The sequence below is a fragment of the Aquarana catesbeiana genome, linkage group LG03, assembly GCF_042186555.1.
Source record: "Aquarana catesbeiana isolate 2022-GZ linkage group LG03, ASM4218655v1, whole genome shotgun sequence".
Lineage (NCBI taxonomy): Eukaryota > Metazoa > Chordata > Amphibia > Anura > Ranidae > Aquarana > Aquarana catesbeiana.
In genome coordinates, this window is record NC_133326.1 from 311,046,070 (window position 1) to 311,073,564 (window position 27,495).

General features: G+C 44.4%; 1 protein-coding gene across 1 annotated transcript in view; it reads right to left on the reverse strand.

Moving 5' to 3' along the window:
- Window positions 1-27,262, reverse strand: part of ELK3 (ETS transcription factor ELK3) — a 67,389-nt gene extending 40,127 nt beyond the window's left edge. The window contains exon 1 of the mRNA XM_073620272.1: window positions 26,813-27,262. The gene's annotated coding sequence lies outside the window, so the exon portion shown is untranslated. The remainder of the gene's footprint in view (window positions 1-26,812) is intronic.
- Window positions 27,263-27,495: the final 233 nt, after the last annotated feature.

The following is a 27,495-nucleotide window of genomic DNA, read 5'->3' on the forward strand; positions in this document are numbered from 1 at the left end:
GGTGCTCTGTATGACACAGCCTTACAGCAATGATTATTCACCCAAAAAAAGTGAAAGTTCAGTCAACACTTCGGCATTGTGTGATCCATTGGCAAATGACAGTGCTGATCTCTAGAGTGGCCCCAAAAGCCAGAAACCAGTGCTTTCAATCACAAATCTGTCTCCCTTATAGCAGTGTGGTCAGATAGCGGGGGAAAACAATGCTGCTTAGCAAATGAAGCACAGATTTGAACAGGACCAAGTGCTATATGCACTTGGATCCCTAGGGGATCAATAAGGCTGACATTTTAGTAATGAGACTTCTTTAAAACCCAGTCAAAGTCACAGCATAGATATGTTCGGTAGACATTGTATTATCAACCTTACCTTAAAGGAGTTGTAAAGACAGGTTTTTTATCTTAATGCATTCTATGCATTAAGATAAAAAAAACTTCTATGTGTAGCAGCACCCCCCTAATTGCCTAACTGAGCCCCTTCTCTCTCCAACGATGTCCTCGATCCCCTCAGCCATCCAGGGCACTCCTCCTGATTGGCTGAGACAAAGCAGTGGCGCCATTGGCTCACGTGGCTGTCAATCAAAGTCAATCAGTCAGCCAGTCAGGTGAGGGGGCGGGCTCTATGTCTGAATGGATACACAGAGCTCTGACTCGGCTTGGGTGACCCCTGTAGCAAGCTGCTGGCTGAGGGGCACTCAAAGAAGGGAGGGGCCAGGAGCAGCAAAGATAGACCCGAGAAGAGGAGGATCTGGGCTGCTTTGTGCAAAACCCACTGCACAGAGGAGGTAAGTATATCATATTTGTTATTTCTTATTTTTTTTTAAACAAGCCTTTACAATCACATTTTGTTTACAGTGATTGTGCTGCGTATCACCATATGACTGTACAGTTTAATAGGTACCATACATGGCTTGAAATTTAGACAAAGCATGCAGATTAGTACCGACAGCAGAATCGTACATTTTCAGAAGGACAGTTTTCTGGTTTCCCAGCTAATTTTTAGGTGGGGGTGCAGAGACAATACCACACACACAGTCCAAGTGTGATGAAGCGGTAAGATGTCCAGAGAAGCTTGCAAGCCCTATGCTTTCCCTCCTCATCAGGAACCTTTCCCTGCCACTAGTTCTGTCCTTACCAGACAAGGTACCTATTCCTACACTACCTACTCGCAAAATGCACACCAAGCCTGGGAACCAGGGCCTTAAACAGACTCTGCCTGACAAAAGATGGCTGCTAAAGTCACATGGGTTGACAGCATTCAATTGGATAGCTTCCCCAGTGACCCAGGAAACCATAGAGGAGCCACATTCCTCTTGACTTCCTCTCCAACTGTAATACCACTGCGGGCGAGTGCCACCTACAGTGGAGAAAGTAGACTGCCTACATGCCTACAAATTGACCTCAGCTCTCTGGTTCTCCCTTAGGTGTCCATAATACCATCATAGATCCCATCTCGCTGATTGTGGGACTCACCAGTTTCAAAAGAGAAATATGGGATACAAACAAAACAAACGTTTATACTCACCTATGTTAATGCAGCATTGATCCGACGCTGCTGTCCCCTGCCAGCTCTATACCAAGAACCGAGGAATCAAAGACTGTTGATCACTCAGTTCTCGAGTCCGCTCTAGGCATGGAGATGGCAACTGTCAGTCACCGCTTTGTGCTCTGCCTCTCCAGCGCTCACTGGAGTGACAGGTGGTGGAGGGGGTGGAAGCAGCTGGCTTAGGCTCTCAGCAGGCCGTCTGGGCAGATACCGACATTATTGTGTCCTGGACCAGCTCTTGTTATGGTGACAACTGTAGAATTTTGGATTTCTCTCCACTTTCTGTCTTTGAGACAATGGTCAGTAGCACAAATAGAGAGGGTGATACTAATTAGTGGAACTACAGACTCAAAAAAAAAAAAAAAAAAAAAAAAAAGGTATTGGGTTTTACCCTTTAGCTCTTCTCTACTGTATCCAGTCTAAAACCTAACATGTGGCAATGCCTATACTTGTATTGCTTTTGCAAAAGTTATTATAATTAAATAGTCAAACAAACCTAAGTTTATAGAGTATAATTTTTTTATGTTTTAAGGGAGTAGCAGTTGACAATAAGGATAGACGCATCATTTGGCCACTAACGTGCCACAGATAAATAGTCATATAACACATACAGTAAATGAGTCCAACTAGTAGCATAAGGTCCAGTAGGTGTTAGGAGGGTCAGCCAATAAGACAACCAGCCGAGCAGTCAAGCAGTGAATGGGAAGCAGTTAGTCGTACAATTTATAGCACATGAAGGAGGGGAAGAGGCCCCAGTCCATAAAATTGCCATGTATAATTTAGGTAGAAAGTGGAATTTCAATTTCAGGAAGGGGGTCATTTAAAAATAGTCTAGTTAAATACCATTTAGTCAATAGCATTGTGGTATTAATTGTTGATTGCCAGTAGTAAAATAATGGATAAATGACTCCCAAATACCAAAGAGTTATGGAAGTACTTATCCAGTGTTGATTTCATGCCAAAAAAGAAGTCTGCTGTCCTCTAAACAATAAACACAGATATAGATGCTACTTTCCAAAGAGTTCTTCGCTGTCTGCTATCAAACAGCCAAAAATCAGGGCAGCACAGTGGTTAGCACATCTGCCTAGCAGCACTAGGGTTGTTGGTTCAAATCCCAACCAAGCCACTACCTGCCTGGAGTTTGCATGTTCTTCCCTGTGCCTGTGTGTGTTTCCTCCCACACCCCAAAGGGCCCTTTCACACTGGGGCGGCGTCAGCGGTAAAGCCCGGCTGTTGTAAGCTTTACTGTCGGTATTCGGCCGCTAGCGGGGCGGTTTTACCCCCCACTAGCGGCCGAGAAAGGGTTAAAAACCACCGCAAAGCGCCTCTGCAGAGGCGCTTTGCCGGCGGTATAGCCGCGCTGTCCCATTGATTTCAAAGGGCAGGAGCGTTGAAGGAGCGGTATACACTCCGCTTCTTCACCGCTCCGAAGATGCTGCTAGCAGGACTTTTTTTACCGTCCTGCTAGCGCACCGCTCCAGTGTGAAAGCCTTTGGGGCTTTCACACTGGAGACAAAGCAGCGGCACTTTCGGGTCGGTTTGCAGGCACTATTATTAGCGCAATAGCGCCTGCAAACCGCCCCAGTGTGAAAGGGCCCAAAGACATGCTGGTAGGTTAATTGCATCTTATCTAAATTGGCCCTAGTTATGTGTATGTATGAATGTGAGTTAGGGACCTTAGATTGTAAGCTCCTTGAGGGCAGGAACTGATGTGAATGTACAATATACAGTATATGTGTAATGTGTTCCATAAATTGATGGTGCTAAAAGAGTACCTGCAATAAATTTAAAAATCTGCTAAATAATCAGATTTTTAAAAAAAGCCCTCAACCATGCATGCACAAAATGCTAAACTAGCAAAGAATTTCACTTTAAATGAGAATTAATTCTGAGCAAAGGGTTTTTTTTTTTACTATTACAAATAACAGTGATGTTTATCTCTATAAATATAACCTATGTTGTTCCTGTTAGTTGCTAATAAGAAAAATAACCCAAAATGATTTGATGTCTCTTGCCGACCCTGCCTTCAAACTGATTGGTTGATGGTACTTTAATACTTACCAATCGCTCTGTGTCGGCTATTGCTCACTCAACTAATTAAATTCAAAATACTACTTTCAAAGCCATCCACAATTTAGCCCCCAGCTACATCACTAGTCTAGTCTCTAAATACCAACCTATTAGTTCTCTTCGTTCCTCTCAAGACCTTCTGCTCTCCAGCTCCCTCGTCACCTCCTCCCATGCTCGCCTTACCCCATGGAATGCCTTACCCAAATCTGTCCGCTTATCTCCTACTCTATTAGCTTTTAGACGATCCCTGAAAATCCTTCTCTTCAGAGAAGCCTACCCTACCCACACCTAACAACTGTATTTTCATTTTATCCATTAGCTCACCCCCCACAGTTCTTACCTTTTGTTCCACTTGCATAGTTGCCAACAGTCCTGATTTTCCCGGGACAATCCTGATTTTGGGACCCTCGTCCCGATCGGAGGCTGTCCCGAATCGGGATTTCCATCAGGAAAATCGGGAATGTTGGTTTTTTCATTTTTGGAGCAGCTGGCTCCAGCAAAATGGCCACCGCCGCTAGTTCTTCCCCCTAGTGTTCAGTGGAGAGAGGAAGGGGGCTCAATCCGTGCAGCCAATGAATCGACTTCTTTAGCTGCACGGATCGGCCCCTCCCCTCTCCACTGAACACACAGCGCCGGTGTCTTGCCGAGAAAGTTCCCCAGACATTCAGCTTCATTTGGCTATTTCCGCCGGCTCGTACTGCGCAAGCACTGCGCCTGCGCAGTACAGGGGGGTCCTTACTTGCCGAGGGGAACTTTCTCAGCAGAACACCGGCCACTCTTGGAGTTCCTGGATGTGTGGTGGGGGCGTTATGGGAGGGGAGGGTCTGCACTGGCACTGATGGAGGGGGTGGTCTTCACTGAGGGGGGCCTGCACTAATAGAGGGGGGCTACACTGAGGGGGTCTGCACTGTTGGAGGGGGTCTGCTCTGAGGGGTTCTCACTGATGGAGGGGGGTCTGCACTGAGGGGGGTCTGCACTAATAGAGGGGGGTCTGCACTAATAAAGGGGGGTCTGCACTGATGGAGGGGGGTCTGCACAGAGGGGGTCTGCACTGATGGAGGGGGTCTGCACTGAGGGGGTCTGCACTGATGGAGGGGGTCTGCACTGAGGGGGTCTATACTGACTCTGCTGGGGACACCTGATGCAAGGACAGACTCTGCTGGGGACTCCTGATGCAAGGACGGACTCTGCTGGTGACCCCTGATGCAAGGACGGACTCTGCTAGGGGCACCTGATGCAAGGACAGACTCTGCTGGTGGCACCTGATGCAAGGATGGACTCTGCTGGTGGCACCTGATGCAAGGATGGACTCTGCTGGTGGCAGGTGATCCCACTGATTCGGCATTATGGTGAGTTGAATGATTTAATGTTATATTACAATGTAATAATAGAAATAATGCGTTTCAATCATCCTGACACCATAACAATCATGGCGCCGGGATGATTGAAGCGTTAACACCAGGTGTTTGGAATATCTTTATCTGCTGATTGTTAAACTTTCTACAATACACATATTTCTATGGTTGTGTAGGATCTGGGGCTGCTGTCCCGTCATTCCTCTCTCCCCCTTTCCCTCTGCATCCCTCATTCATCTCAGACTCTAACCACACCCCCTTTGAACCACGCCCATTTAAGCCACACCCACTATTTTTATTGCTAAGCCACACCTACAAACGAATGTCCCGCCCCCTAATTATTGTACGGCTCCGCCTACAGCCAAAAAAGTGTCCCACATATTTTTTTTGCAATGTTGGCAACTATGCACTTGACCTTCCCTTCTAGATTGTAAGCTCTAATGATCAGGGCCCTCTGATTCCCCCCTGTATTGAATTGTATTGTAATTGTACTGTCTGCCCTCATGTTGTAAAGCGCTGCGCAAACTGTTGGCGCTATATAAATCCTGTATAATAATAATACTATGCCCACTGTGACATACTGAAGAGAAAGGGCCAAAAAGCCAGCTTCTAAGTTTTGTATTTTTCTACATGCCATTGAACAACAGGAACCCCATTTTTCACAGAAAAGTTTTTGAATTTTTTCCTTTCTTTTCAATGAAACTATTTGGAGGTTATATTATCTTCCTGGTTTATATATAAATAACATTTAGCATAATTCTTCTTTTATAATAAATGGTAAGCAGCTATATACCCAAACTGATGAGATGTGTAATAATGGGCAGAACAGTCATATAGTTTGAGGATTTTAGAGAGTGAGGGTTGAATATTTCCAGTAATGGTACTGAGTGTACTTCCTTCCCCTCCTATCTATGACACAGCCTGGCTACTGCTAATGTTGGACAGACCTGCCCTCTGCATAACCCTGTGAAATCTGCTGCACAGGAAAATGTAGGAACAGACAAAGAACTGGGAAAAGTCATAGATTTCAGACTATCCAGAAGCTTATATCTGGGATAAGGCAAAAGTTAACAAACAGGAGAAGGCCATCATGGTTTTACATTTACAATTACAGAATGTATATTTGTGTGTGTTCCTTCTTTCAAAGAAGCCTAAAATCTAATTTCCCTTACACAGATACACAGATGTTGCACAGCCAATTAGAGTTAGGACTACAGAAAATACCGGGGTTCCTTGATGAGGCTCTGCGCTTTACACATGTATTTACAAATGTGTGCAGACTAAACCACGGTTTTTAACGCATACTGCTGGGAAAAGTCAGTTGTTTGCAGGCTGGTCAGTAAGTTAAGCAAGGAATTTCTGGTTATGTTTTGCATGCATTGCCCTTCCATGTGTTCCTTGCTTCAATGGCCAGTTATAGGTGAGGGCAGTGGCCATTTGTTTGTACTGTTGAAATATTGGTGAGGAGACGTACTTGGACCTTTGCTGCCATAGTGCTATGTGCTGGGTGTTCAGTGTGCTCCTGTGCCTTTAAGGAAGGATGGTCTCCCTCCAGGCTCACCTGCCCTCTGCCTATCTATTATAATGCATATGCTTCCAATTTAGTGTTAGGACTACAGAAAATACCAGGGCGACTTGACAGGGTTGTGTAACTTACGCATGTATTTGCAAATGTGTGCCGACTAAACCCGTTTTAAACTGTTAGACAGTAAAATGTGGTTGTTTGCAGGCTGGTTGGTAAATTGAGCTGGGAATTTCCCTGGTTTTGCTTTGCATGCATTGCCTTTCCATGTGCTTCTTGCTGCAAAGGCCAGTTATAGGTGGGGGCAGTGGCCATTTTTTTGTACTGCTAATTTAGCCAGAAACAAATTCTGCCAAAGAAACACTCAGTCTTTGATATATTTCCATTGAGGGACTTGTACTCAACAGTAGAAGAGGCAGTTCAGACATATGTAGGAACCCTGGAGCACAAAGTACACCAGAGAAATAGCTACTTATGTTTGTATCAGTTTTAGAGGTCGACCGATATATCGGACGATATTTGGGCATTTTTAAGAAATCGGCATCGGCTGATTATTATGAAAATTAGGCTGATTAACACTGATTAACACTGACCTCCTCCATTCCCCACACTGCATTGGCAGAGCAGCGCGACGCTTGCCAGAGCCGCTGAGTGTGTGAAACTGACATATGTAACTAAATGCAGAGAGAGACCAGCTGTCAAAACTGTGGCTGGGTTCACACTGATATGACACAACTGTTGTACGACTATCAGGCCAGGTTCACACTGGTACGAAAAATGCTCCAACATTGGGAGCTCATGTCGCATGACGTGTGAAAATCAATGTTTCCCTATGGGAGCCGTTTTAACTGGTCCGACACAAGTCTGCCCGACTTTGAAAATGCTCCCTGCACTACTTTGGTCCGACTTTGATCCTACATCAGCCCAACAATTAACACTGAAGTCGGATCAAAGTCGGATCGCTGTCCTAACTGACCCGACTTTGGAATGCGACTTGTACTCTGAGGCTCTTGAAGGGGAACTCCACGCCAACTAAAAAAAAAAACAAAAAAAAACGTAATGAGTTCCCCCTCCAAGAGCATACCAGGCCCTTAGGTCTAATATGGATTTTCAGGGGACCACGCCGAAAAAACAACATTGGGGTCCCCCCAAAATCCATACCAGACCCTTATCCGAGCACACAGCCCGACAGATCAGGAAAGAGGGTGGGGACGAGCGAGCGCCTCCCCTCCTGAACCGTACCAGGCCGCATGCCCTCAATATGGGGGGGAGGTGGGTGCTTTAATCAGTGCCACTGCTGCCTGCCTGTGCCTATTAGTGCCAGTGCTTCCAATCAGTGTACTGTAGTGTACTGTACTGAGGACACCAAGTGTGTGGTAGAGTGACAGGAGCAAGCAAGGGGGGAGTGGAGTGGAGTGGAGTGGGAGTGGGTGAGTTTATGAGATAATGAAAAAAAAAAGAGAAAAATTGGCCCGCAAATACTGGCATCATATATCAGCCATCGGCCGCCCCGATTTCTAAATATCGGAATCGGCCAGAGAAAAACCCATATCGGACGACCTCTAATCAGTTTCACACAGTTATTTGTATTACAAACTGCCTGATACTTTCTTGCCATTGAGTGAATTTAAAGCTGAAATTTAGCCATAAAAAACGTTCCCCGTAGCTTTTGTGAGGTAGCCTAGTTCAGAGACCGGAAGAGGACGGGGCATCCCTGCAGTGAAGATTTCTCCAGGATACAGCTGCCTGCACACCATGGGACATACTTCATTAGTCATTAGATGGATTACCTCACTAAAGCTATAGATTATTATTTATCATTACCATTTAATGGCCAAACTTTATTTGAATATTTGTTCCAGACCTGCTATTTGATTAGAATCCCCGGCGTGTTAAACAGGTTTCATTACAATATATCCGATTTCTTTTATTCCCAACAAAAACCACATTCACAATTAGGATTTTGTTTGTTCCAAGAAAATTTTTACATCTTAATTCTTCTTATTTTCACAAAGGTGTGCCCATCAGAGTGCCACCTTACATCAGGTGTCCCCATTACAGTGCCACCGTATCATAGTAGGTAGGGTCGAATAAAGACAATAGTCCATCCAGTTCAACCTGTGTAGGTGTCAGTGTCTTTAATTATTTCTCATATCCCTGTATGTCATGCTTCTTAAGATGCACATCTAAGAGTCTCTTAAAATTATCAATACTCCCCACAGTCACCACTAAATGTAGAAGAGAATTCCGCATCCTTATTGCCCTGGAAGTGAAAAACCCCTTACGCAGTTTAAGGTTAGAACAATAAAAATTATTGCGCTAGGTACCCCAAGGCATAAGCGGGGACACCTATTGAGAAGGCGGCATATATTGCCATACACAATAGTGAAAATAATCGTGGGATTTGGCAAGGTGGGTCAGTGATAAACAATAAGAAACAATATTCCAGATATCAGATGGGGGAGCAGGGAATGGATTAGAAGTGGGTTCAAATTTAAATTAAAAAGATAAAATTAAATAAAATTATTATAAAACTTGTTGTAGGGTATAAGAATTAAAATTGGTCCAAACAAAGCTCATGTATCCTGGGTAGTAACCTCAGGAAATGGATGAGGATCTAAAGGCTTACACAGGAGAGGCAGCACGCTGAAGAGCAGAAGTGACTCTGGGGTATGGAGACATAAAGGACAAAAAGCAGCGCCAATCTGAGTGTAGCAATGTATAAAACAAGATTTAATCCAAAGGTATTGCACTCACTAGAAAGTGGTATATACGGTATCTCACAAAAGTGAGTACACCCCTCACATTTTTGTAAATATTTTATTATATCTTTTCATGTGACAACACTGAAGAAATGACACTTTGCTATAATGTAAAGTAGTGAGTGTACAGCTTGTATAACAGTGTAAATTTGCTGTCCGTTCAAAATACCTCAACACACAGCCATTAATGTCTAAACCGCTGGCAACAAATGTAAGTACAACCCTAAGTAAAAATGTCCAAATTGGGCCCAATTAGCCATTTTCCCTCCCCGGTGTCATGTGACTCGTTAGTGTTACAAGGTCTCAGATGTGAATTGGGAGCAGATGTGTTAAATTTGACATTATCGCTCACGCTCTCTCATACTGGTCATTGGAAGTTCAACATGGCAAATAACTCTCTGAGGATCTGAAAATAAGAATTGTTGCTCTATATAAAGATGGCCTAGGCTATAAGAAGATTGCCAAGACCCTGAAACTGAGCTGCAGCACGGTGGCCAAGACCATACAGCGGTTTAACAGGACAATGCTCCACTCAGAACAGGCCTCGCCATGGTCGACCGAAGAAGTTGAGTGCATGTGCTCAGCGTCATATCCAGAGGTTGTCTTTGGGAAATAGACGTATGAGTGCTGCCAGCATTGCTGCAGAGGTTGAAGGGGTGGGGTGTCATTCTCTCAGTGCTTTGACCATACGCCGCAGACTGCATTCAATTGGTCTACATGGTTGTTGTCCCAGAAGGAAGCCTCTTCTAAAGATGGTGCACAAGAAAGCCCGCAAACAGTTTGCTGAAGACCAGCAGACTAAGGACATGGATTACCGGAACCATGTCCTGTGGTCTGATGAGACCAAGATAAACTTATTTGGTTCAGATGGTGTCAAGCGTGTGTGGTGGCAACCAGGTGAGGAGTACAAAGACAAGTGTGTCTTGCCTACAGTCAAGCATTGTGGTGGGAGTGTCATGGTCTGGGGTGGCTTGACTGCTGCCGGTGTTCTGCCGAGAAAGTTCCTCCCGGCGGATAAGAACTCCCCTGTACTGCGCAGGTGCAGCACTTGCGCAGTACGAGCCGCCGAAAATAGCCGAAGCTGAACACCTGTGAGTCAGCTGTACACGGCGCCTGTAACAGGGCCCCTCGCGGGCTCGCTCCGCTTGCCACGCTTCGGGCATGGCCTCGCTTCGCTCGGCATATTTTTATTCTAACTCTCTGTCCACTTGGATGGTGGGGCTTGAACCTGGACTCAGTGCACAGGCGCCGTGAAGAGGTGACAATCAGCTGTTCAACTTCAGAGACTTTCGACGGCTCCGTAGTCGTTTGTACTGCGCAAGCGCAGCGCATGCGCAGTACAGGGGGGTCCTTATCCTCCGGGGGAACTTTCTCGGCAAGACACCGGCACTGGGGAGCTACAGTTCATTGAGGAACCATGAATGCCAATATGTACTGTGACACACTGAAGCAGGGCATGATCCCCTCCATTTGGAGACTGGGCCGCAGGGCAATATTCCAACATAACAACCCCAAACACACCTCCAAGATGACCACTGCCTTGCTAAAGAAGCTGAGGGTAAAGGTGATGGACTGGTCAAGCATGTCTCCAGACCTAAACCCTATTGAGAATCTGTAGGGCATCCTCAAATGGAAGGTGGAGGAACGCAAGGTCTCTAACATTCACCAGCTCCATGATGTCATCATGGATGAGTGGAAGAGGACTCCAGTGCCAACCTGTGAAGCTCTGGTGAACTCCATGCCCAAGAGGGTTAAGGCAGTGCTGGAAAATAATGGTGGCCACACAAAATATTGACACTTTGGGCCCAATTTGGACATTTTCACTTAGGGGTGTACTCACTTTTGTTGCCAGCAGTTTAGACATTAATGGCTGTGTTGAGTTATTTTGAGGGGACAGAAAATTTACAGTTAGGGCTCTTTCACACATGCAGACCGTTCAGATCAACCTGTCAGTTTTTCAGGCGGACCTGAACGGACGCCCCATGCACCTCTATGGAGCGATGGATGTCAGCGGTGACATGTCCACTGACATGCGATCAGCTCTAATCCGCTAAATCCAGACGGATGGAAGCCTTATTTTCTATGTGTGAAAGGGGACTTATACAAGCTGTACACTCACTTCTTTACCTTATAGCAAAGTGTCATTTCTTCAGTGTTGTCACATGAAAAGATATAATAAAATATTTACAAAAATGTAAGGGGTGTACTCACTTTTGTGAGATACTGTAGCAGGCACATCAATAGAAGGCAACCAATAGGTTCTGGAGATCCAGGGTGGCATCAGTGGAGCATGGTGTCATCTTACTCTGTGGCACCGGTGGTTTCCGGTGTAACGGGCTAGATGGAGAGCGGTGGAGAACGCGTGCACGAATCAGCCTCCGCCCATCAGAGACCAGAGACTTCCTGCTGACGGCTTCCTCCTGCTCCCTCTCCATCTAGCTCGGGACACCGGAAACCACCGGCACTGCCGAGTATGATGACACCGCTCTCCACTGATGCCGCCCTGGATCAGCACATCCCTTCTGAGGACTGGTGACCAGAACTGGACAGAATACTCCAGATATGGTCTAACCAATGTTTTATAGAGTGGTAGGATTATAGTTTTATCCAGGGCTTTTTCTCAGAGAATAGGTACAGGAATTCCTCCCTTCTGAGTCACCCCTTGACTCTACCACCTATCCACCTCCGAGTACCGTTCCTTTTAGGGAATACAGAACCAAGTAACATTTTGTGGTGCTAAGTATTTGTATGGAATTGGTAATGATAACAAGAAAGGCAGTAAAATAGCTGTAGCAACAATGGACACTCCAGTGAAAATAGATCCACCCCAGCAACAGTGGACTCCCAACAGCCAGCATCAATAGACCCTCCAACAGCCAGCAACCTTAGACCCCTCTCTCAACAGTACACCCCTCCCAGCAACGAATGAAACCCTGCATAAGACCCACCCCCAGCAACAAAAGATCCCAGCTGACCTATCCAGAAACAATAGATTCCCCTGTAAAAATAGATCCCCTTTAGCAACGATAGATTCCCCAGCAGCCAACATCAATAGACCTTCCAACAGCCAGCAACAAAAAACCCTCCCTCCACAGTAGATCCGTCCCAGCAACAATTAACCCCCCCCCCCAGCAACAATAGATCCCCCACAAGCAACAATAGATCCCCCACAAGCAACCGAAGAAAACCTCCACAGCAACAATAGACCCCCTTTCTCTGCAAAAATAGGCAGTTGAGTTTAGAGGCATTTTTTGGAATGTTAAAAAATGCGTTCAGACGTTCATTCCCTCCAGAAAAAATAGATCTCCCAGCAGCCAGCATCAATAGACCCTATAGCACACCCCAGCACCCCTTGCCGTTACATACATTCAGTTCTGGAGGTGCCGGAACTGCATTACCCCACATTCCTAATGAAAAAAAGCCCTGGTTTTATCCCTGGAGTATATCCCTTTTTTTATGCACGCTAATATTCTGCTGGCTTTGGTAGCTGCAGCTTGACATTACATGCTATTGCTCAGTCTGTCTTCTAGTAGGACTCCCAGATCTTTCTCCATCATTGATTCCCCCATTGGTTCTCCCCCTAGTGAGTAGTTTGCATTTGTTTGTTTTTTTGCCCCCAAGTGCATTACTTTAAATTTCTCCACATTAAACCTCATTTGCCATGTAGTTGCCCACTCTATTATTTTGTTCAGGTCTTGCTGTAAAATTTATATATCTCGACGTGAAGTTATTGCCCTGCTTAAATTAGTTTCATCTGCAAAAAACTGAGATTGAGCTATTTATCCCTTCCTCTATATCATTTATGAATGGATTTAATAGAATTGGTCCTGAGACAGAACCCTGGGGCACCCCACTTACCACTCTGGACCAGTCTGAGTACACATTATTTATCACTACCCTTTGGACACGCCCCTGTAACCAGTTCTTAACCCAACAACAAATCCACGCCAACCGGGCAGTAGCCAATAGCTTTCGTCTATTAATTTATTCTGAGCATGCATGGCACTTTGTGCGTCGGATTTGTGTACACACGATCGGAATTTAAACTATCGGATTTTGTTGTCGGAAAATTTTATATCCTGCTCTCAAACTTTGTGTGTCGGAAATTCCGACGGAAAAAGTCCGATGGAGCCCACACACGATCGGAAATTCCGACAACACAACCTGATCGCACTTTTTTCGTCGGAAAATCCGACCATGTGTACAGGGCATTAGGCTTCATGTACATGGGACGTTTTTACAACCCCTCCTGAACGATTTAATTTGAAAGATAGTAACCCATGTTTAAATCTTCTGTTTTGCCAAGCTTACATGCTGCGTTTAGCTGCGTTTGGGTTTAGAAATAGCCAAAAATGAAAAACGCCTGTAAACGAAATGCAGCTAAACACGAGTTACCGCGTTTAGCCGCGTTTATAAGCATTTGACACTTAAAAAAGGCCTCTAAATTCAGCGTCTGAACCCATTTTTTAGTGTTCCAAAAAAGCCTCTAAACTCAACTGCCTAGAAATGAACCTGCGTTACATGTACTGATAAGATAACATAGAGGAGAGTTCAGGAGCAGTTGAAAAAAATGCCCAACTGCTCCTAAACGTCCATTTAGCAGCAGCCGTGTACATGAGGTCTAAATCCATGGGCTTTCACCTGTCTAGATGGCAACTCACTTCCTCATAGAATGTTAACAGATTGGTCTGGCAAGAATGACCCTTTGTAAACCCATGCTGATGACTACTTTTTTTTTCCTCAGTAAATTCTTGGATATAGTCCCTTATCACCTCCAATAATTTACCAATGATTGGTGTTTGGCTGCCTGCCTTGTAGTTCCCAGGGATTTGTCTCTGTCCTTTTTTTGAATATTGGTACCACATTTGCTTTTCTCAAATCAGCTGGTACAATTCCTGTCAGTATGCTGTGCACAAAGATTAGGAACAATGGTCTGGCTAATAACCTGACTGAGTTCTCTGAGGACCAGGCCTGTACTGGCCATTGGGACTACAGGGAGTTTCCCGGTGGGCCGATGGGTCAGTGGGCTGGTTTCAGTGACAGCCAGTCAAAGTAATGGCTTTCTTGGTTCACCCTCAACTTCACACAGTGATGTGAGAAAGATGAGAAAAATACAGAGGAGAATAAGTGAAATAGTAAAAGAGGTTAGTGAGGACTCCTTATGTTATGCTACTTATGTTTTTTTGCACAATTGCGTATAGTTTATATACTGTTTTTGTGCTTGTTTGCACAAATAAAGTGGGCCGGTCTGGATGAAGTCCAGGGCCAAATTTTTATCCCAGTCCAGCCCTGCTGAGGACTCTCAGGTGTAAGCCATCTGGTCCTGGTGATTTATTTGTATTAAGTCTATCCAGTCTTTCCTTCACTCCGGCCTCTGTTAGCTACAAGGTTATGCCCTGCGATGTGTCCCCAACAGTATGTCCGCGGTCAGCATACCCCTCCCTTTCCTGCGTAAACACTGAGGAGAAAAAGGCATTTAGTACAGTTGCCATCTCTGTGTCGTCCGTAACCATCCTTCCTTCCTCGTCTTTTATGCAGGCAATATGCCATTTTACTGTTAATGTATCTAAAAAAGTCTTTGGTTTTTTTTTTTTACTTTCCTCCACTGTGTCTCGTAATCTTTTATTGGCTGCCCTGATTGCGTTCTTACACTTCTTATTGCATTCCTTGTAGTGTTTGAATACTGACTGTGACCCATCCCCTTTATACTGTTTAAAGGCCATTTCTTTCTCTTTAATGAGGCTTTTTACATTACGCTTTAACCACCCAGGTTTAACCTTCGCTCTTCTATATTTATTGCCCATTGAAATGCATTGTGATGCCCAGATGCGAAAAATTGTCTAGTTTGAAATCTAGGGTTCTTGTGCTACCCTCATGCCTCCCTTTTCTATGTTGCACGTTAAATGTGATCATCCTAGGATCGCTAGATCCCAAATTGTCCCGTATTTCCACATCTGCACCATGGCATCTTTCCATGGCATCCTGCACCTCTGCACGCCGCGTCTTACCATTACCAACAACGACTAAGGCCGGACCTTCCAGGCCTTCCCTGGTCTGGACCCCTGGCTGAGCACGCATCTCCTCTGCCCCCATACAGCCGGCATCCCCCAATCCACCCCCCCCTCTTGGGGCACCTGAGTTATTACGGAGACTGGGTGGCACCTAACCGGGGCACTACATAGGATCACTGTGCCTGCTCACCGGGCCAGATCCTCTACAGACCTACAGCCTCCTGCCCGCATAGGCCCTTACGGCCCCCTCCAGATTGGAGCTCACCCAGGACCACTCTACTCCACGGTGGCTCTCTGACGCCCTTTGTTGTGGAGCATCCTCTTGGCTGTCCCACTGGGTCTGGGTACACCAGGCCTGCCCGACGTGGACTGGGAGTGAGCGTTATACTGAAGTACAGTAGTGTTTTATCCCCTCCAAAAAAAAACCCCTCCATTTGAATGTTTTTATGGATACAATACCTTAATACATGCCTCTCAAGCAATACGATATGCCATACCTCTTTGTTTGCTGATTCCAATCAGACACCCCTGAGGAAGAGTTTATCTCAAAACGCGTCGGGTACTCCCCGTATGTGTGTTCCATATATACCGGAGATCTATGATTGTGGATCTTTGCATACTGTATTGCTATTTTTCATGTTTGTATGATGCATCCTTTATCCCATGTATGCTCATCTGTTGTACCCTAGACCTACCTAAATCTATACTCCAATAAATACCTAAATCTTTGCAATCAAACTTATACTATCTATACTCCTTATTATACTCTATTACTCATGAGTAGGTGTCACCTTTAAAGTCCCGCAAGAGGATCAAATTTCCATTTACCCTGACACATTTGGGATGTGGGTCCACCCTACTCACTAGACCAACATCGCACCACCACCCCTTATTTACATATTTCCACATCTGAGAACAGACTTGGACCATTCGTAATTAATCGAGCAGGGAGTTCTTCCTAGTTGGAGACTATCAATTGGGACATGAAGTTGTCTTGTAAGACATTCATGAAATGACGGGCCTTTAATGAGTGAGCTGTCCCCTCTGCCCTGTCAATATCGGGATAATTGAAGTCCCCCATTATGATGACATTTCCATGTCACGCTTCCATTTCCAACTGTGATAGTAGGCCCAGCTCTTCCTCCTCCTTTAGGTTTGGTGGCTTATAACATACCCCCACTGTTAATTTCCCACTTCTTCTCTGTGAAGTTCTACCCATACTAATTCCACCTCCCCTCTCATCCCATTCACTATGTGACTCCTCTATGCCACCCTTACATAATTTTTTACATATAGACACACCCCTTCCCCTCTTCTACCTGCCTGTCTTTCCGATACAAGTAATACCCCTGGATATTTGCCAGCCAATCATGTGAGCTGTTTCAGTTATTCCCACAAACTCTAAGTCCTCCTCGTGTAGTAGCAGCTCCAGTTCCCCCATTTTGTTAGCTAGGCTCCTAGCATTTGTGTATACTCCTCTAAACGTTGTATGGGTGCATATTAACCACTTCACGTAAATCGCCATACCCGTACGTCGGTACTTTGATACTAAATACCGTTGTTATGGCAGCTATCTGCCATAACCCCGGTAATTTCAGAAACGGCGTGCGTTTATTTTAGGATAAAAGTGGTCTCTGTGGTGAATTCGCCGTGATATCACTTATCTGTGGCGGGAGAGGGCCCCCCACCGCGCTCCGATCGTCTTCGGTAAGCGGCGGAGATGATCGCGTCCGCTCCCCTCACTGCCTGGATGCTGAGTTAGGGGAAGATGGCCCCCCGCTCGGCTCCGTAACATTGGACAGCAGAAGCGATGTCAAACGTCACTTTCGCCCAATGCTCTTAAAGGAGAAATTTGTATTTATTTTTTTCAAATTACATTTTTTTTTTATTATTATTGCATTTTAGTGTAAATATGAGATCTCCTTGACCCCAGATCTCATATTTAAGAGGTCCTGTCATGCTTTTTTTCTATTACAAGGGATGTTCACATTCCTTGTAATAGGAATAAAAGTGATCCAAATTTTTTTTTTTTAAAGGGACAGTGTCAAAATAAACAATACAAAGTTATATAAATAAGAAAAAAAAAATGTAACGCGCCCGTCCCGACGAGCTCGCACGCAAAAGCGAACGCATAAGTGAGTAGCGCCCGCATATGAAAACGGTGTTCAAACCACACATGTGAGGTATCGCCACGATCGTTAGAGCAAGAGCAATAATTCTAGCCCTAGACCTCTTATGTAACTCAAAACTGGTAACCTGTAGAAATTTTTAAATGTCACCTATGGAGAATTTTAAGGGTAAAAGTTTGTCACCATTCCACGAGCGGGCGCAATTTTATCATTAATTAATTAATTTAACATTATCTTTCACAATATAAAAAAAAAAAATTGGGCCAACTTTACTGTTTTTTTTTTTATTAAAAAAAGTGTATTTTTTCCAAAAAAAAGTGCGCTTGTAAGACCGCTGCGCAAATATGGTGTGACAGAAAGTATTGCAATGACCGCCATTTTATTCTCTAGGGTCTTAGAAAAAAAATATATAATGTTTGAGGGTTCTAAGTAATTTTCTACCAAAAAAAAATGATTTTAACTTAGTCTGAAAAATAGGCTTAGTCCTTAAGTGGTTAACTTCCCCTTAGTTTTCCTCGGGCTTTGTTTTCGAATTGCCCTTGCATTCACCCCAGATTAGAATTTACAGCTGTATTATCCCTGCTAACTCCACTTTTACCCTCAGTCCTTTGCTCACTACCGGCTATTGTTTCCTCTGCCCCCCCAGTACCTAGTATAAAAGCCCCTCCATCTTTGTGGCTATCTTTCTTCCCAATAGGGTTGTACCATCCCCATTAAGGTGCAGCCCGTCCTTACTAAAGAGCCGGTAGCTCACTGACATCAGGTGTCCCCATCAGAGTGCCCCCTAAACATAAAGTATGCCCATCAGCATGCCCCTTATTTTATGTTAAGGGGCATGCTGATGGGCATTTTTTATGTTAAGGGGTGCTCTGATGTGACGTGTTCAGACCGCGCGCTCCCATTTAATGATGGCTGTCCTAAATTAATCCAATGAATACATGCATCTTAGCAAGACACAACTGGTGCGCTTTTAATTTGCACATAAAAATCCCCTGATGTATTTTCCAATATAAATTCGTGTATTTTTATTTACATTTTGTACTTTTTTAAATTTGTGCCTAAAGGTGGGAAGGGTTAGAACCTCGGTCAGGTGTATATTGCTGTGTGCGTCCCTGTTTTGGGATAATAAAACTCACTTTATTTGCTAGTGACCATTGTTATCAAATCAAAAACTGAACAGAAGTCTAAACTTTCGCAGCTGCCATCAGTACAAAAGCAGAAGAGAATTCTTGCAATGGGGGACACCTATTTTGATGATGACTGTCAAATGTGGGTTTTCTCTTCACTTTGAGGAGATTACCTCTCATTTCCTGTGATAGTGGAATTGTACCCATAGGAGACACAGACAGCAACAGATACCAGACAGAGATTATACCCTTTATCGGTATCAGCCAAAATGCATTTAAGTTGTGGCTCCACTCTACCTTCCCCACACCATTATAGTTGGCAAATCAGCAGGACCAAACGTAAAGGTTTATGGAGAGCTCTGCAGCTCTGTGAGATTTTTTGTTGTATGCTTATGTATGCTTATGGTAGCCTATGGTGATGCCCGCAATGGTATTATGCAGGGCAGAGCTGGGCTGGAGTGCAGGGGAGAATATGTCCTATGGGCCAGTACTAATAAAATATATTAGGCTGATGTCCTTGTGTGGCCTGCTTGAGAGTAGTCAGCTAAAGGATAAGTTCAAGGAAAAAATATACCGCTCAGGATAGCAATAGCCTCTTCTCACCTTCTCCGTTAGATAGGGTGCCAGCTCAAGCTAATTGTGAGCAAATAGAAAGTCTGGATGGCCGCACTCCAAAATAAATTCCTTTATTGAAAAACAGTCCATATAGCAGTGGAAATAAAAGCACAAAAGTCATAGCCTAAAGGATAAGTTAACCTTAAAAGTTAGTAAATGCACATATTTTTGCTTAAAAAAAGTGCATTTATTTATTTCTACAAGAGCCTGCAAAGCATTGCACCCATGATTTCCAGATCACAGGTGCAATGTCAGGCTCCTGAACACTAACCCTCCAGCTTTCTGCCCATACCTCCGTTTGGGCTTTCAGGTAGAAAGCTGGAGAAAGTATGAATGGATTATAACCATTTCCGGTCCGCCGCTGTCGGTATGTTGGTACTTTGACATTAATTACAGGGGTTATGGCAGCAGATAGCTGCCATAACCCTGGTATTTTAGTAAACGGTGGGTGGTCCGCTTTGGGATAAAAGTGGTCTCCGTGGAGGATTAGCCGCAAGATCACTTTTATCAGCGGCGGGAGAGGTGCCCACCCCCCTCCCACCGCATACCAGTCATCTCCGCTGCTTACCAGAGCCATCGGTAGCAGCAGGGCTTTTTTTCAGTGGGAACGCGGGGGAATGCAGTTCCGGCACCTCTAGCACTAAATGTATATAATAGCATGGGGTGTGGGGTGTACTGGAGGGTATATTGATATTGGCTGCTGGGGGATCTTTTGTCACTGCTGGGGATCTGATTTTGTGTGAGGGTCTATTGTTGCTGATGGGGAATCTATTGTTGCTGGGGGGGGGTCTTATGTTGCTGGAAGGGATGTACTGTTGAGGGAGAGGTCTATTTTTACTGGCTGCTGGGGGATCCATTGATGTTGGCTGCTGGGAGATCTGTTGTTGTTACTGGGGGGGGGGGGGGCGTCTTATGTTGCTTGGGTGGATATTTTGTTACTGGGTGTGATATTTTGTTGTGGGTGTATCACTGTTGCTGCAGGGAATCTATTGTTGTGTGGGGATCTATTGCTGGGATTCTATTGTTGCTGGCTGCAGGGGATCTATTTTACTGCTTTTCTTTTTATCATTAACATGTTCCATACAAATGATTTAGCGCCACAAAATGATACTTGGTTCTGTATTCTCTAAAAGGGGCAGTACTGGTAGGTGGGTAGGGGTTGGAATCAAGGAACGGTGGTCAGAGGTGGGTAGGGGGCAGAGACAAGGGGTGACTCAGATGGGGGGAGTTTCTGCACCTATTCTCAGAGAAAAAAAGCCCTGGGTAGCAGCAGAGACGATACGTTGTCCTCCCCTCAGAGGAAGGAAGTCGAGTGAGGGAATGATGGCCCTCACTCGACTCCATACCATTGAATGACGGAAGAGACATCAAACGTCACTTCCGCCCAACGGCCTTAAATGGACAATTTTTTTTTATTGCTTTTAAGTGTAAATGTGAGATCTGAGGTCTTTTTGACCCCAGATCTCACATTAAAGAGATCCTGTCATGCTTTTTTTCTATTACATGTTCACATTCCTTGTAATAGGAATAAAAGTGATCCAAATTTTTTTTTTTAAAGGGAGAGTGCAAAAAAATAAAATTAAAAGTAAAATAAATAAGACAAAAACAAAAAACTAAAGCGCCCCGTCCCTCCGTGCTCGCACACAGAAGCGAACGCATACGTAAGTCGCGCCCGCATATATAAACAATGTTCAAACCAGACGTGAGGTATCACCCTGATTGTTAGAGCGAGAGCAACAATTCTAGCAAAAGACCTCCTCTGTAACTTAAAACTAGTAACCAGTAGAAATTTTTAAACGTTGTCTATGGAGATTTTTTAAGGATCAAAGTTTGTCGCCATTCCATGAGCAGGTGCAATTTTGGAGCATGACATATTGGGTATCAATTTACTCGGTGTAACATTATCTTTAACAATATAAAAGAAAATTGGGCTAACTTTACTGTTTCCCCTTAGTTTTGGTCAGCCCCCTATTAAAGGGATGGGTTTTGAAGGGTTACCGATCTTTGGCTTAGTTCAATTACTCTATCTTAACAACTCTATTTAAATAAGATATTAGTCACCCAAAGATATGCATCATTTTCAGTGAGTTGGCCAACTTAAACTTCCATTGTAAGAAGGCACAATAAAGCACAACCAATTTGTAGCAGTGCAAAATAGGAATAATAATGAACAGATGGAACGGTCTCTGCTCATCATATACTGTATATCCTGTATAGTTACATATTATACACATAAACAAGGTTAAAAAAAATAGGTCCTTCAGGTCTTTTAATGGATTTACAGGGGGAACCCTTATCTGAGCATGCAGCCTGGCTGCATAGAAGGGAGGGGGGGCTTCTAATTTCTGCTAAGACCCCCACAACCACCTAGCATGTTGAGGGCATGTGGCCAGGTATGGTTTAGAAGGGTGGGACTTAAATGCTCATTCCCCCCTTTCCTGTCCTGCAAGACTGTGTGCTTGGATTGAATAAGGGCCTGGTATGGATTTTTATCTACACTATTCCCATCCCTTTGTCTACATTCACCTGTCACCTGGAACGCTGGAGTGTTCTGTAGTCCAAAAATGCTACAGAACACTCCAGCGTTTAGGACAATGGTCAGCATTGTCCTAAAATTAAAATGCTGACCATAGTATTTTTAAGATGCATCCATCCCTAGGTCAACATCTTACCTGGTAGCTAGACCCCATTATTAGTCTTAGCTGTCCATATATGTGAGCTGGCTGATGCTCAGTGCTCTCTCCCTGCTGTCAGAGCCTGTTCATTGGTGAAAAGACTGAATTCCGAATACTTAAAAAAGGTACATGTGCATGTGCTGTCTGTTTGTTTTGGGGAACCCATTAGGGGCACCCAGTTAGTGAGGAAGTGACCTGAGTAGAATTAGTAGCTTGAACAAGCAGATGTTTTGTTTATTTATGCTATGGACTTGCTGTACAATGCCCTCCTGCATTGGAATGGTTTGTTTGCTGCCTTGCTGAATTAAACTGAAAGTGATTGTAAACGATCACATTGTAAAACAACCCATTCAGTTTAAAATAGAAATGAAATGCAAAACATTTTTGTATAGATATAAAAAAATATATAAATCCCCCTTTTCCCTTTTTTATAAATGCTCTACCCCCTCTGTTCTCAGCTACAAAAGAGCTGTGGGGAGGAGAAGCAGCAGCACACTAAGCTTCCCAGTGAATGGCTGTGCAGCGGGGGCGAGTCGGGACAAGTCTGATCATTGGAGAAGAGCATACTGAGTTCCCAGCATAGCTAGAGAACTGACCATGGTGTGTTCTCTTGCTTAGTGTGGTCAGTTTTTAATAGGAAAGCAGAGGGAGTGGCAGGAACACCAGGGGATTTGCATACAGGAAGCAATACAAAGAGAACTAGAAACTTTCTTGTACAAGTACATGGTACAGCAGGAACACATCGGGAATATAACGTGTTGGAGTAACAAACGCTTGTCAAAAAAACCTGCTTGGACTGTTGCCAGGTGTCCCTGTCTCAAGAATTTTTTAGTACCAGTTCATCATGCCCCCCCTTATGAACCACAATTACCAATGAGCATACTTTAACCGCTTGCCGACTACCGCACACAGATGTACGTTGGCAGAATGGCACATGCAGGCAAATGGGCGTACCTGTACGTCCCTTTAAATTTGCCGCCTAACAGCAGGCGCGCCACCTGCCGCGGGAGCGTGACCGCGGGTCCCAGGAACTCGATGGTCGCCGGTCGGCCCGCGATTGCGGTGTGGAGAGGTAGAACGGGGAGATGCCTATGTAAACAAGGCATTTCCCTGTTCTGCCTAGTGACATGACAGGGATCTACTGCTCCCTGTCTTCGGGAGCAGTGATCGCTGTCATGTCAGTGGTAACCCATCCCCCCACAGTTAGAAAACCTACCTAGGACACACTTAACCCCTTGATCGTCCCCTAGTGTTTAACCCCTTCCCTGCCAGTGTCATTTACACAGTAATCAGTGCATTTTGATAGCATTGATCGCTATATAAATGACAATGGTCCCAAAATAGTGTCAAAAGTGTCCGATGTGTCTGCCATAATGTTGCAGTCACAATAAAAATCGCAGATCACTGCCATTACAAATAAAGAAAAAAATTAGTAATAAAAATGCCATAAATCTATCCCCTATATTGTAGACACTATAACTTTTGCGCAAACCAATCAATATACGCTCATTGCAATATTTTTTTTCCCAAAAATATGTAGAATACATATCGGCCTAAACTGAGAAAGAAATTTGTTTTTTATATATTTTTGGGGGGATATTTATTATAGCAAAAAGTTTAAAAAAAAAATGCTTTTTTTTTTTTCATAATTGTCGCTCTTTTTTTGTTTATAGCGCAAAATATAAAAACTGCAAAGGTGATCAAATACCACCAAAAGAAAACTCTATTTGTGGGGGGACGTCAATTTTGTTTGGGTACAACGTTGCACGACCGCGCAATTGTCAGCTAAAGTGACGCAGTGCCGAATCGCAAAAAGTGCTCTGGTCAGGAAGGGGGTAAAATCTTCGGGGGCTGAAGTGGTTATAGTGACATGGCATACTATTGCACATGCTGGTGCACAATTGCCATTCTATGTTTTTTTCACTGGAATAAAAAAAAAAAAAAAAAATTACTTTGTAACACCCTTTAAAAAAAAATTCACAGCTTCAAAATATTTCTTGCAGCCAGCAACAATATCTCTATTTTAGATGTAGACAATCATTTAGACAGATTTAGACAGAAATATTTTTGGGTGGTCTTGCATGGTAGTCACTGGTATGTTACCTTTGGATTTTCCATAACTGATATATATATATATACACACACACACTATATGAATTACAACATAGTAAGAGATGATACTAAAGTAGTATGGGATGGCAGCATGCAGGACTGTTTACGTGTAAATAATCTAATGCTCCTGGCTTGTGCATGTTGGTGGCAGGGCTCCTCTCTGTAACCACACAAAACCCTCCTGTGTTTGGGGACCGGAAACTCCTAATGAGATTAGTCGGTGTACGCAGACATTACTTAGCCATGACTAAATGTGCTCTCTTCCTGCAGCCAGTGGAAAATTCAAGGGAACTTTTTCCCCAGCAGCATCAGGTCCCCTAACCTTATTAAAAAAAAAAAAAAAAAAACCTCTCATCCAAAAACAACACTCCAGCTCTCTACCTTTCTGGCTGAGGGGCTTTATTAAAAGGCCAGAGCTGAAAAAAACCCATCCCTCTGAAGACTACAAAGGAAGCTGCAGAGCGCAATGCATGAACCTGAGGAGAAAGAAACCACAGAGTCTCTTTGTGTGCTCCAATGAGTCATTTTCAAGATGTTGTCTGCTGCCAGTTTCAAACCGGAAGCGCATGGCAATTAGTCTTGCTGTTTCCAGACAAGCCAGACTCGTACAACTTTCTTTCTGTGCGAACACACTGGCCTGACTTATCAGTGTGTTCTAGTCACACTCTGCTAGGCAGGGTGCTAATATAGGGATGGCTGGAGACAGGAGAGCTCATCACACTAAGTACTGCTCCTCTGCTAGGAAAATATTGAGCTTTATGGGCAATTTTAAGGTGTATGATCATAGTAATGGTCCTCTGAATAAGTATCCTTCAAGCAATTAATTGCATATAGTTGCTTCCACGTGCAATCATAGCCTGATGTCAAACAGACAATTCTGCCACTAGAGACAAATCAGCAGCAGCAGGATTGCTAAAGAAAAGGCTGTCTGTGTGCCCCTATGGAATCGCTCCTTCTATAGCCAGATGCAGTGCGATGTTGCTGAATGTTGACCACCAGCGATGGGAGTAACACTTTGCTGTCTCAGATACAAAGGGAGCGATTCCATAGGGTCAAACGGGCAGCCTCTTATCAAAGCTTTTGACAAATCACTAGCTACAGAGTCAGACGTCTGACATCAGCCTAAAACAATAAAACTGAACTCCGGAGAAAGTTAGAATCCTCCCTTGTAGTGGGGCTGCCCCTGCACTGCAAGGGTTAAATGCCCATGTATGTGTAGGGGACCAGAAAAAAAAAAAAACATTTTATTTTCACGATCCTCTGCTCCCATAGGCTCCCTCCACACGGTAAGGCTGGTACCCACCACTACTTTTTCCCTAGGTCGCAGGTCCTCTGACGTCATCAAGTACAATGCAGGGCTTATAAACTTGCATTTGACATGAGGATGCTGAGAAACAATCCACCGCTGATGCATAGGGGAGGAGAGGAGTGCACTGGCTGCCAAAGGAGCAGAGAATCAGGTCCTCTAGCCCAACCATTCTCAACCAGGGTTGCTTTAGGTCAGGGGTTTCAAACTGGCAGCCCTCCAGCTGTTGCGAAACTACAAGTCCCATTATGCCTCCGCCTGTGGGAGTCATGCTGGTAACTGTCAGCCTTGCAATTCCTCATGGGACTTTAAGTTTCGCAACAGCAGGAGGGGCGTCAGTTTGAGACCCCTGCTTTAGAGGTTGCCTAGGGGTTCCTTGAGCTGTGGCTCATTAACCTCCTATCTCAGTGATGGCGAACCTTGGCACCCCAGATGTTTTGGAACTACATTTCCCATGATGCTCAACTACACTGCAGAGTGCATGAGTATCAAGGGAAATGTAGTTCCAAAACATCTGGGGTGCCAAGGTTCACCATCACTGTCCTATCTGATGATACCTACATAGTTTCAGGTCCTGCACCACTTGGCAGGAGTGGCTGCCAGTGGGGTAACACCATCATCCGACTGTAGCATTTAAAGGGGTCGGTTGTATTGCAAACCGTGACCGTGTGCTGCCGGCCCAAAACTAGCTAGACAGGAGAGAGCAAGATGGAGGGTGAGGGCACCATGTTTTACCGCACTAGATGACCCCAACCCTAGTGACACCACTGCTTGACAGAGCCAGCGGCAGGACACCAATGATCTTTTTCACTGTCTGTAAAGGTGGCATCCTGACCACCACTGCACGGGAGGGGCATTCTTTCCATTGACCTCCGATGAATTAATTTTAGCAGGGGTTCCCTGGGACCTGAAAAATATTTCAAGGCTTCCCCTGGGGTAAAAAGGTTAGGAAAGGTTGCTCTAGACCTAAACAAGGACAGACCCCACTGCAAGGGAGGATTTGTACTTTCCTTGGAGATAGATTTTAAGTACAGAAAAATCTTTTGAATTCTGCAATGTACTGATGTGCCAAAATAAAAACGGGCAAACTTTAAAATGAATCGAAAATAAAGATGTTAAGATAAAAATAGATGAGTCGTGTGATCGAAAGTCGCCTCTCTACTGCTTGCCTTGATAAAAAAAAAAAAAAAAAAATATATATAAAAGTATATTGTCATGATAATATCTGTTCTTATACCAGACACTCAGAGCTCTGTCAGCTTGGTGTGTCATGTCAGTGACAATCACACCCATATTACACTAATTACTGCAATTACTGGCTGTTCAGCACTCAGCTCCCACCTCCTGTGCGAAGTACACTGATGCAAAGATTTACTAGCTCCTAACACATCTCCAAGTAAACTAGAATACAAATGTCACACAGGATGCTAAACCTGACCAAAACAGACCCCAAACCGCCCCCCCCCCCTTTTTTTATTCCTCTAACCCTCCACCATTGATCCACAAGACTCCAAATCAGCACATGCAAGTGCTAAGCAGACACCCCATGCAATAAATGACATGAACATAGATAGACACACACATACCCAAACTCTTGCTGGACTCTGGGAACTTATTAGTTTTCTAGGAAAAAATTGGTAAAATCCCTTCGTCTTCCATGCTGACAGTCGTCTGCGAGCGTTTCTGTTGTAATGAGATCCTGATTTTTTTTCTTTCTTTTCTTTTTTTTCAGTGGTGTGTGTGTGTGTGAGCAGGAAGTTGGAGCAGTCAGACAGAGAGCCGGCTCACTTCCTTTCCTGCATTATTCCCCAGGCGGTTTGCAGTCTGTGTAAACAGGCTTTTCCTCCCTCTCCTCTCTGGCCACTGATGATCAGCATGGTTGTAATATAAGACACACACATAGTAAAACAGTAACAACATGAAGTGCACACACACAACAGTTACAAAAGTGCTCCATCTGTCTGCTCTTCTCTGCCTGCCCCACAACACAGGGGTGGAGTCCATTCAAAGCGAACCCAAGATAATTAGCTGGCGTCTGATGAGGACAGAAAGGACTTTAAGCTGGTCATACACGGGCGGAATTTTGTTTGTACAAAAATTCAGAAAAATCGTTCGTCTGTAGCACATAGCTCCCAACTGTCCCCTTATTTCGAGGGACTGTCCCTGATTTCGAGGGACTGTCCCTGATTTGAAGCAATGTCCCTCTGTCCCTCGTTCCCCCTCATCTGTCCCTCATTTTGGTCTGATACATATAGTTACTTTTTCAAAT